The sequence below is a fragment of the Spinacia oleracea genome, chromosome 1 (genome assembly GCF_020520425.1).
Source record: "Spinacia oleracea cultivar Varoflay chromosome 1, BTI_SOV_V1, whole genome shotgun sequence".
Lineage (NCBI taxonomy): Eukaryota > Viridiplantae > Streptophyta > Magnoliopsida > Caryophyllales > Amaranthaceae > Spinacia > Spinacia oleracea.
In genome coordinates, this window is record NC_079487.1 from 70,138,261 (window position 1) to 70,149,615 (window position 11,355).

The 11,355-nt window shown below is 34.4% G+C and overlaps 1 long non-coding RNA gene across 3 annotated transcripts; it reads left to right on the forward strand.

The window, feature by feature from the left end:
- The first annotated feature begins 1,966 nt into the window (after positions 1 to 1,966).
- Positions 1,967 to 6,395, forward strand: LOC130464220 (uncharacterized). Of its 3 annotated transcripts, XR_008924606.1 has the most exons (7): positions 1,969 to 2,627; positions 3,262 to 3,482; positions 3,566 to 3,629; positions 3,871 to 3,952; positions 4,220 to 4,347; positions 5,490 to 5,640; positions 6,084 to 6,395. It is a non-coding gene; the product is annotated as an uncharacterized lncRNA (long non-coding RNA). The 3 variants fall into 3 exon arrangements; XR_008924621.1 differs by having other exon boundaries at positions 1,967 to 2,627; positions 3,871 to 3,948; positions 4,220 to 5,640; XR_008924601.1 differs by having other exon boundaries at positions 1,968 to 2,627; positions 4,220 to 5,640.
- The last annotated feature ends 4,960 nt before the right edge of the window (positions 6,396 to 11,355 follow it).

The window sequence follows — 11,355 nt, forward strand, 5'->3', positions numbered from 1 at the left end:
CCTTGTCTTCTTTAGTGAAGGCTTCTAGTAGACAACTCAGTCCATTGACTATTTCAATTTAAATAATGTTAATGATGCAAAGGTCTAGTTCAGTCAAATATAGTCTTCAAGTCAATATGTTTTGCTTATCCTTACTTATGTTTTATTAGTATCATGTTAGGGTTGTTCGTTCAATAGAATCATGTTAGGATTATTATTGTTTTAGTATATAGTACTCATCTTTGATGATTACGTGCTTTGTTTGTGTGTGTAGATTATGACTATGGCTTATTGATCATGTGATGACCCATTTTGGGAGCAGTCTCTAAGGATCAATAAGCGTTGCCCATCTACAGGTTTGAAGATGGTGCATCATTGGAATCGGGATTAGAGAGCTTGTATTTATTTTGTTTTGCTAAGTGACTTGGGTTTGTTAAATTGGACTTTAAACTTGTCGTACTATTTACATTTCCTTATTTTCGTTGATTGGTTTTTGGGATTAAATCTGTAATCGATTATTTATAAACCTAAAGTTAGTTTTATGTTTTCCGCTGCAAAGTTCTGAATAAGCCGTTACGTTTTCACATGGGCGATAATACTTTGATAATTCTCTATAGTTACATTTATAAAAAGGGTTATTTTAGAAAAAGGAGAATTGTCGGGGTGTTACACTAACCTTTGTGAAGACAATATCCCAGCTGAAAAATTCTTTGTTCACAGTTGTACACCACTTTTCTCTTATTTTATACAAATTTGCAAACCATTCATGATTTTGAAGTTCATATTTCTGAATCATTTCAAATCAATTGTTTTCAAATTGTTCTTCATTGAAGAAACCATATAATCACTTTTTGAATGTGTCCTTAAATGTTGTGTCAGCCTTTAAGTCTCAAAACCTAGACACGTCATTTTCTTGTAGGTACCTTACGCATAATCTATGTCTAGTATTAGGAAACACCTGCCAAAATGTTCACATACTATTATTAGTTAAGTACTAATACGAATTAGTTAATTTTTTAGAGTATTTAGTTAACTAAAAAACACAATAGTTAAGAATGGTTATCAATAGTTAAGATTTTAAGGAATTAGTCAAATAAAAAAAGCAATTAGTTAAGCATCTGAAAAAATTATTTAACTCTAGAAACAAATAGTTAAGGTTTTCTTACCTATACAATAACATTTTCCATTGCCTGATCTTAATCAGTAAAAATAATGATAAGTGATTTTCCTCCCATAGACTCCAGAAATACTTCCAATAGCCACACAAAAGTGTTTGTTTTCTCACAATTACTCTAGTGGTTGTTGATGCCTACAAACGGTGCACAAACTAAATTGTACTTGTTTCTTCTAAAAGTTGTGGCAAGCACACAAACATTACCATATACATCGTAGTATTCTCCCATCATCCCATCTCTCCAATACATGCTTATGATTTGATATGCATCATTCAACTTCACTCGATAAAAAAAATCTGGATCTTCTTCTCCTTTGCGAATTAACGTATTCAAAAAAGCTTGTGAATCTTTCCCTTCTATTGTTTTCATTTTAAATCTAATCGTAAAATTCATGTGGTCATTTAATGTGTGACCAAGCACCTTTGGGTTGCCAGATTCATGACACATATATCTATACAAATATGTTGGTCTGATTCCAGATAGACTGGGTCCTTCAATTATTTGCACCTTTCATCATCAATTTTTCTTTGTGATCTAAAAAAAACAAATAGCTAAGCAGTGGAACAAATAGTTAGGCATGAAATTCAATTAGTTAAGCATGGAAAACAATTAGTTAAGCATGGAGAGAAATTAGTTGAGCATGAAAATTTATTTTGTACCTTTCAAAGTTGCAGTGACAATCTAGTTAAATCATAATCTATTCTAATATTTAATAGCAGGGAGGTTTAAGTGCCACGTGGCCCCCTCCTGATTTTTCAGATTTATTTTATTTTATTTTTTTTTAAAATTGGAAGCCTTGCGACAAAAACAGAACTAGAAGGACAACCGACACCTTCTTCTTCAACTCTCCCACAACTCTCTCCTCCAACTTTTACATCTTTCGTCAATTCAATCACCGATTTCTTACAAGCTTAAAACATCAATTTAATCATCCTGATCTGCAGTAAAACTATATCAAATCACAAAAAAAAAGTTCCAAATAAATAAAGATCTGCTTTGATACATCTCCGTAATTTTCTTTCCTCTACCGACGCTGCTCAACATCAACTATGGTTTAAAATTTTATTACAATTTTTTATTAAAAAAAAGAAGAAGCTTACAGTTAATTCCCGTCAGTTCCATCGAAACCAGAATTTTCATTCACCGGTTCACGCCGTTTCATCTCTCGGGCTCTCTCAGTCTCCTATCAATTCCCATTCTTTCACCCAAATACTTCTGTGTTTACTCTCCCCCATTTTCCTCTCCAGTTGAATGGCAACTTTGATTATTATATAGATTTTATCTCATGTTTTTCATCTCATGAATAATTTGTTTTATTATTTGATCTTCTTCAATTAAACTCCCAGCGAATAAAACGCTCACTTCTCTTCCTCTTTGATCCACTGCAAACACTGGACCCAATCACCAAAGGTGCCTGATGCTGAATGCAATTTCAATTTTAGATTCATTGATTTTCCGATATCTTTCTCCACTGTAAGTCTATCACTTCATCTAATCTGATTCATTTTCTTTTTATTCATAATTTATTTATTGATCGATTCCCCCCAAAGATCCCTGATTTTTTTTGGATGGAGTGCTATCAAGTTTCGATTTTGTGAATTGTTGCGAAAATCTAATTTTGTTTTTGTTGAGATCAAGGGTTGGATGTTAAATTGTTGAATGCCGTGGTAATTTAGATTTTAGGGTTTTTTATTTTGTTTTTTTGAGTTGAATCTTTAATCTGATTGGTTATATTTTTTGTTGAATTATTCCGTTGGATCTCTGATTTTTAATTTTACATTTCAAGATGTTTTTTCTTAATATTTTCTACTCTAGATTATTCAGTAAGAATGGGTAGGGGTTTAGTTCGTGTGATAGATATCTGTGGTTTTAAATTGGAATTATCTGTGAATCGACCAAAGGTTTTCGAACTGAACTGATAATTGATGGTTTTGGATTCGGAAAGTAAAACTTATTGTGATGTATTGTGTGTATGTGGATTATTCAAGTTGGAGTAGGATTCTTTGAATTAATAGTTGGTTCAATGTAGAACCTGTAATGTGTGTTTATACAATTTGGATTTACTGTTGAATCAATTTAGAGGATGACTGGGTGCTTGGATGAATAGGTGGAGTTCAACACAATAATGTTCAAGGAGGAGGAGAGAGAAGAAACAGAACATCTTTAGGAGACAATTAGATATGTAGCAACTTCAAGAGGGAGATTAACTGTTGATGTGGATGGTATTGTAAAACCTCAAGCAATTAACCGTCCCCTCACTAGGAGAGTCTACGCGCAATTACTTGCTGCAAGTGCACAAGGCCACAAGCAGATGCCGAGAAAAAGAAGGTGAATGTAGTTACTTAGCCTTTGGTGAGACTTTGGGTTTAAATTTGATTGATGCAAATAACTTATCCAATAAAAACACGTAGATTGATTTGCAGAAACAAGGACAACAAGTCCATTAATTCCTCTAATTCTGAAGTTTCAGATCAGGTATTTTCTTCATTCTGAAATTTACCTATTTGCAAAGAATTTGAGTCTAATTAACCATTATTTTAATTTTCTAAATAATTTCGTCATGTTTCTTAATCAATTATGCCAAAATAAAGTATATTTCTCTGAATTTCACATTTTCATTCAATATCTTTTTGAATTTTAATTCAAAAATTAATTGTACAATTGATTTTTTTTTATTTATTAAGGAGAGCTTTTTATTACTCCGTATTTTTTTTAGGTGTTTTGAATCATGGCTGGCGGAGTGACAGATACTATTGTTCGAAGAAGAAGAGTGATTGAATTTATGATGATATTTGTAGGTAATTTATTCTTTATAAAACAAGTACGAAGTATGGTTTGATCTTTCTATTTTGTTTTCCATTGTTCAATTGAAGCTTCGTCTTTTTATTTTAATTTTAAAAAAATAATTAGGAAAGCATGCTAATCCTACTTGGTGTTTTGGGTAACTTGGTTGATTGAAAGTTAATGATTACGGAGTATGTTGTACAATTGGTTAAGGCTTTTAATATTCTGTATAGATAGAAAAGTATACATAGGATAACCTAATACTCCGTATATGTTAGCAGTTGCTTACCACCTGGGTACTTCAAACAAATCCACTGCTAATTACGAACAATATGAGTTAATCATATTTCATTGTGCTCCTCATATTGGAAATATGGCGGATTCTATGGTCTATTCCCATTGCTTTAAGGTATGAATTGTCTCACTTTTCACAATTGTTGGACCCTTCTTTTGGTTTAGTCTTGAATTGTGACTTTTAATTTCATTGTTAGTTTTCGGGAAGTTTTGAACATTGCATGTTGAAATTTGGTTCAATGAACCAAGCTACCGTATTTCTATGGAAATTATGCCTGCAGTTAGCCAATTTTGGATAGTGGAACCTGTTTGATTACCCAAAAACAATGACTTTTTTTGAAGAGCTTGAGTTTGGATAGCAAGGGAAGCTTTCTAACATGTTAAACATGTAGGTTTAGAGGAATGATAATGCATGTTGTGTGATTAGTCTATCATATACTTTCCAAGTAATGGTAGGAAGATAGATTTCCATAGTTGAATATTATGGGTTTATTTGTTTATGAAGTCTTATGACGATTATTATTGAATATGACTTCATTGAGTTATTTCGTAATAGTATAGATCAAATATTTTCTTAGGTTTAATGTGAAGGGAATTACATAGAAGGCGTTCTTTGATTGAATTTTCTTATGAACTTTTCAAACGTTTGCCAAAACATGTTTGATCTACAATAGAAACTTATTAGGGTGTTTACTAAGAACCTAAACCACCTCATCAATCGCCTGAATTTCATGTCTTTCATACTTATTTATAACTCGATTTTTGTTAATTTGATTTTCTTTTATACATTTATTTGAGTTATTAAAAATTGTTCAAATTTTAAGATCTGGCAATGGCATCTCTTCGTTGGCGTTAATGTTGGTTGCAAGTTTGCTGCGGATGATAAGGAGTAATTAGAATAAGAGAAATGTACAGTAAAGTTGGGGTCTTCGTATAATTAACCATTAGAATTAATGGTCACCAGAGAATTAAGATCATAAAAGATTATATTTGTGTTTTCTTTTGTGAGACATGGATGTGTTTGACTAAGGAAGCAGAGGGATGGAATATGAAAAATCTAGAGATAATAATTTATCATTGTGTGTTTTATTTTGGTTTTGTAAAAACGTAAAAACAAAATGAAAATTAGTTTTCAGTTTTGTAAAGACTTAAAACACAAAATAGAACTTGGTACCGCACAGACCCTTAATGAGTGATTTGTTGATGTCAATTGAGCTTTTTTTCTTATCAGTAAAGCATAAGATTTTTTGGGTTCAGATTGTATCTCAATATGGTAAATTAGATTGAGATGTTGAATTGGTGTTTGTCAACCCAAGAAGATTAACAACTGGTTTATCAACCAAAGGGTCAGGGCCAACTGCTACAACAGCTCTCAGTCTGCGAATACTCTCAAGTCCACGCCCAAGAGGTAAACGACTGTGCCATGATCTTATTTATTTCTGCACAATGATAAAACAGACCATTCAAATATACATTTGTATTTAAGTAGCAATGTTGGATTTACTGGGATTTTAATCTTGGAATACTATTAGAATTTGCAGGGTATATGACTTGGAATACTATTAGATGTAAAGAATAATGATTATGCATAAAAGAGTTTAGGTCTTTTGGATCCTCATATCCTATTATTGATCCTTTCATTATTTTTTGTCCATATTGTTGTCAAATTGTACCCGTGACACCTTTTTGTTTGAGCCTTGGCCATGGAATTGGAATATATTGTTAATATAATACGGTGAATTAGATTGAGAGGTTAAATTAGTGTTTGTGTTAAATGCCTAACTATTAGAATGCTGAGTTATTTTGTAGAAGTATAGGTACAAATTTGAAAACTAATACATTCTTTTGCAGATTAAAGGGAAAAGAATAAGAGTCGTCAACATCATAGCAAATGAATAGATCCGTTAATGTGGAATGCAGGACATCAACAAGACAAGGATGGATTTATTTTTATCTAATGTTAGGTATTGTAATCACATTAGAGTCTTTTAAAAAATATTTTTAGATTGTCTAATCTGTTTGATTTTACCTATTATGTTAGGGATAACTTTTAAAGAATGTACTATTAAAACTCTAATTATGTATTGTACATAATTAAGCTTTCATGTAACTATTAGACATATTAAAGAATTATAGTCTTTCATAGAGTTAAAATTTTCCAAATTTTTTCTTATAGTTACAAATTACATCTTTTTATCATACAATTTTTGTCACTTTAACAAAAAAAAGGATAAATTTTATATTATTTTGTGTCCAAACTAAAAATTAATAGGGAATCCGTGCATCGCACGGGCTAAAAACTAGTTGTGTTCTATAACATGATGGTTGATTTCAAACTTTCCTTGATTGTTTAACTTTACTCGAACTTGTACATTGCAACCTATTCGGTAAGTTTTTCTGTTTCGGGTTCCTTGACTTGACTTCTGTTTTGCTTTCAATTGGTACAATTGTTTATTATTTCTTGTTGATTGATCCATTTTCCTTTTTATTCCTTGCTTTTAACAACAAAAGTATTTTTCTTTCAATTTCTCTAGTTTTTGGATTCCTCCTTGTTGTAGTTTTTCTTATTGAAAATTCAACAAGCATTGAATGTTTGTCATAAAGATCTTGTATCTAATCCATTGTGCCAGCATGTCCAGTTAAAGGTCCTCTAATTTCATCATCTGTTAAATTGTCCCAAATACTTAAACCTGTAAAATTAAATGAAGAAAGTATTAGTTAACTTTATTTCGATTAGTTAAGCAATAAAGCCGATTAGTTATGTAACATAACCAATTAGTTAATCAATGAGTACAAAATAATTAACCAATTGAATTAATATGTTTACTGATAAAAAAAAGTATTAGTTAAGTCCGATATTTAATTAGTTAAGAAACGCAACCAATTAGTTTTGAAAGGTCAATAACTATTTAAAAATTAAAATTGAAGAATAACATTATGTAGACACCTAATTTGTATCTCCCCTTTGGGATGATGACGATACCATTATCCTTGTTAGGTGATTGGAATAACTCCAGGCGGAAATCCCAATTGCTAAGAATACTTCCAAAACTCAAGATCAAAAATCCAACCCCCGAGACCGTTCCCCTTTCGGTTCTCGGTACTAAATACAACTTTCCACATCCAATTTCAAAATCCAAGTACAAACTCATCTAGTAGACCATCCCATTGGTTTTACTAGGCCTTTTCCACTCAAAATCATATAAGTCAAGTCAAATTCGGGCGCCGACCCAAAAAACCGAGCATGCCGGGCCCCGTCCCGTAAAACCGGAATTCAAAAACCCGAGAAAGGCTTGTTTTTAGACGCTAAACAATGCCTTAAATTCCAAGCAAATACAAAACTCCAAACCTAGTACTATTCGTACAACAGGTACAACACTACAAGACGAAACAAGGACGATTCCCCGTCCTTGCTTTGGCGGCATTCAAGCCACGTCACCAGCGCCCAGCGCTGGTCCAGCGCCCTGCGCTGACGTGTGTTGGTGCCTTGCACCCATTCCTTTTATAAATACCCCTCATTTTCCGCATGATGAGGAGGAAGACAACAATACAACGTCATAATTTCGACATTACGCCTCAAAATACAACTCAAAAACTCCTCAAAAACACATACAAAATTCCTAAATTCAAAAAAAGCAATTGGGAGCTCTTGCCTAAACCTAACTAGGTAAATCCGAATCCCATTCTAATCAACTATGTTGCTTTGATTTCTAAATGATTAGCAAGTTGGTGTTTTTAATCACTAAAAAACACCACTTGCAACAATCATACATGTTTTCCAAAAATACAAACTTTTTCAAAATACAAAATACAAATTTTCAAGATTCAAGGATGTCCAAGTTGTTTACAATCACCTCTTGGACTAGAATCACCTTCAAACATGGGGTAATCAAATATGACACCTTTTAACATTTAAAGGTTTAGTCTTTTGAGATTCAAAACTCCATTTTCAATATTCAAGTTCAAGTTTTCAATTTTCAAGATCCAACCATGTTTAGGGTTCTTCATAGTTATTTCCCTAAACTAGGATCATTCCAAGTTCAAATTTCAATTATTTCATGTTCAAAACTTCAATATTCAAGCTTTCAAGTTCAAGTTTAACATGCAAAATCTAGGATATTTGGGTTGAGCAACCTCTCCCAAGTTGAGATTTTTGGCTTTGAATTCGTGTCGGGCGCACTTATTTTTAAGGAACCGCTTGGCGTTCGAATCTCATGTGCCCAAGTACAAATTTCAATTATGCACCTTTCAATATTGCAATTTCAATATCGCACCTTTCAATACTGCAATTTCAATATCGCACTTTCAATACCGAAATTTCAATATCGCAATTTCAATACCGCAATTTCAATACCGCAATTTCAATTCCGCACTTTCAATTCCGCATCTTTACTTGCCTAGTCCATTTCTAGGCAATGTGGACCTACTCCCTAGTCCTTTTCTAGGGGGTCTTGTATTTACTAATTCCGCACTTTATTTAGTATTGTGATGTTGCTTTATTTGCTTTATTGCTTTCATCACCAACATGCTAAATACAACAAAATGCAAAGGTTACATCACGCTTAACAAAGATATTTTTGGACAAACCGGCCTTAGGTTCCTTAAATCAATCTTTAAAGCAAAGTGACCACCATACAATTAGAGATTCAATTTTCTCTAAATTCAAACCCACATAGTCTAATCTAGGGTATATTTTCGAAAAAATGTTGTGCCGACGTACTTGAATATTTCTAAAGCTCGCCGAATAAGCATTTTTGTTCCCGTGCCCGGATCTCACCCATCCGTTTCAAGGATTCAAGGCCTTATCCAAAATAGAGTAACTTGCGGTCTTTCCAAACGAGACTTTAAACAATGTTTGGTGGCGACTCCTTCGAGGTACAAAAATTCTACGATTTTCTAAAGAATCGCCCCTCTTGTAGAACGGGAAACAAGATTTTGCGACAAAAAAACCCCCCTACAATTCTGGCGACTCCACTGGGGATCTACTAATTTCAATTCGAAAATGCGGGCAGATTTCGAGCAACAAGCCACTGATCTGCTTAAGTACTGGATGCCAGCACTGGCGCCAGGCGCAGCCCCTGCGCCCAACGCCACTGCCTGCGTCCAGGACAGTGGCTCACAATGGCTAGTTGCCCACTTTTGCTCAACTTTTCGTGTTGGGAGTTAGTCTATTTTTGAATCTGGAAGGACGCTCCCAAACCCCGTGAACAAGTGCCGAAAAACGAGCTTTACTAATACAAATTCAAGTACGATTTCAATTTCAATTTCTAGGCATTTCATGCATTTTTCGAAAACCATATTGTGCAAAATGAATTTCTACCTTTGCCCAAACGGATGTGTTCTACATTCGGGCTAGCCCCGGGGTCAACGAAATGGTGACTCTCCATACGGTTCCCGACCAAAGTGTGTGACCATTTCCGCGCCTACCGAAGCTTGGCATTTACTTGACATTCCCGATGTCAAGTATGGAGGCTGTCTGCCAAAACGCACTTCGCTTAGGCGGATGTGACAGCTTGTCGCCAGATCCGTCTCTTAGCCAAGTACCTTTTGACACCCAAAGCCGACCACTTGCATCATACAAAACTTAGATCGACCTTAGGTTGAGAACTTTGCATGTCGCATTCATATTCATGACTAGTGTGACAATGTGCTACTTGTGCATTGTGTAGGCGTCTTTGCACGAGTGAATGGCTAACCTCGAGTTCTAGCTTGCCAAAACCAATTAGCCTCCAACTAGGAAGCCTAACCCATAGGAGCATCATTCAAACCTCATGCATTTAAATCGCCGATTTTAGGGTCTTTAGGAGTGTCACTCCATTTGATTCAAAACCCTTAAACACGCCTCACGCACAAATGCCAAATTCAAAATTCAATCCAACGGCGTCATAATGCCAAGTTTTCAAGTCCAAATTCCAAGTTCCAAATTCAAAATTCAATCCAACGGCGTCATAATGCCGGATTTTCAAGTCCAAATTCCAAGTGCCAAATTCAAAATTCAATCCAACGGCGTCATAATGCCGGATTTTCTAGTCCAAATTTCAAGTTTCAAATTCAATCCAAATTTTCAAATCCAAACCTCAAGTTTTCAAGTCAAAGTTCAAATCCAACGGCGTCATAATGCCGGATTTTCTAGTCCAAATTTCAAATTTCAAATTCAATCCAAATTTTCAAGTCCAAACCTCAATTTTCGAAATTCAAATCCAACGGCGTCATAATGCCGGATTTTCTAGTCCAGATTTCAAGTTTCAAACTCAATCCAAATTTTCAAATCCAAACCTCAAGTTTTCAAGTCAAAGTTCAAATCCAACGGCGTCATAATGCCGGATTTTCTAGTCCAAATTTCGAGTTTCAAGTTCAAATCCGAATTTTCTAGTCCAAAACCTCAATTTTCAAATCCAAGTCCAACGGCGCCATAATGCCGGACTTTCTAAATTCAAATTTCGAGTTTCAAGTTTCAAATCAAACCTCAAATCCAACGGCGCCATAATGCCGGATTTTCTAGTTCAAATTTCGAGTTTCAAGTTTCAAGTTCAAATCCAACGGCGTCATGCCGGATTTCCTATTTCAAACATTCAAGTCTTCAAACATCAAACTCAAGATGCCAATTCCAACCTCAAAGTCTCAAGTTCAAATATCCGAGCCCATATCGGCATAATGCCAACTTTCCAACTCGACCTTCCAAATTTCAAAGCTTCAAGGATCAAATTCCAAATTCATATCGTCGTAATGCCGACTTTTCTATTTTATATTTCAAACCTCAAGTCCTATACTTCAAGATTCCGAGTCCACGGCGGCATAATGCCGGACTTTCAAGTTCCTAAATCCAATGTTTCAAATCCACGACGGCATAATGCCGGATTTTTCAAATACAAAGCCTCAAACAAAAGTGCGTCCTTTCCATTTCAAAGTTCAAATTTCAAGCCAAACTCAAATTCCAAATTCATCTTCAAGATACAAAGAAATCTTGCTTTCTATTGCTCCCCAATACAAAATTCAAAACATTTCCAACGGGTTGAAACTCCCCAGAACTAATACAAGTTCGAGATCCCATTCAACGGATTGAAACTCCCAAGAAATAATACAAGTTCGAGATTCCATTCAACGGGTTGAAACTCCCCAGAAA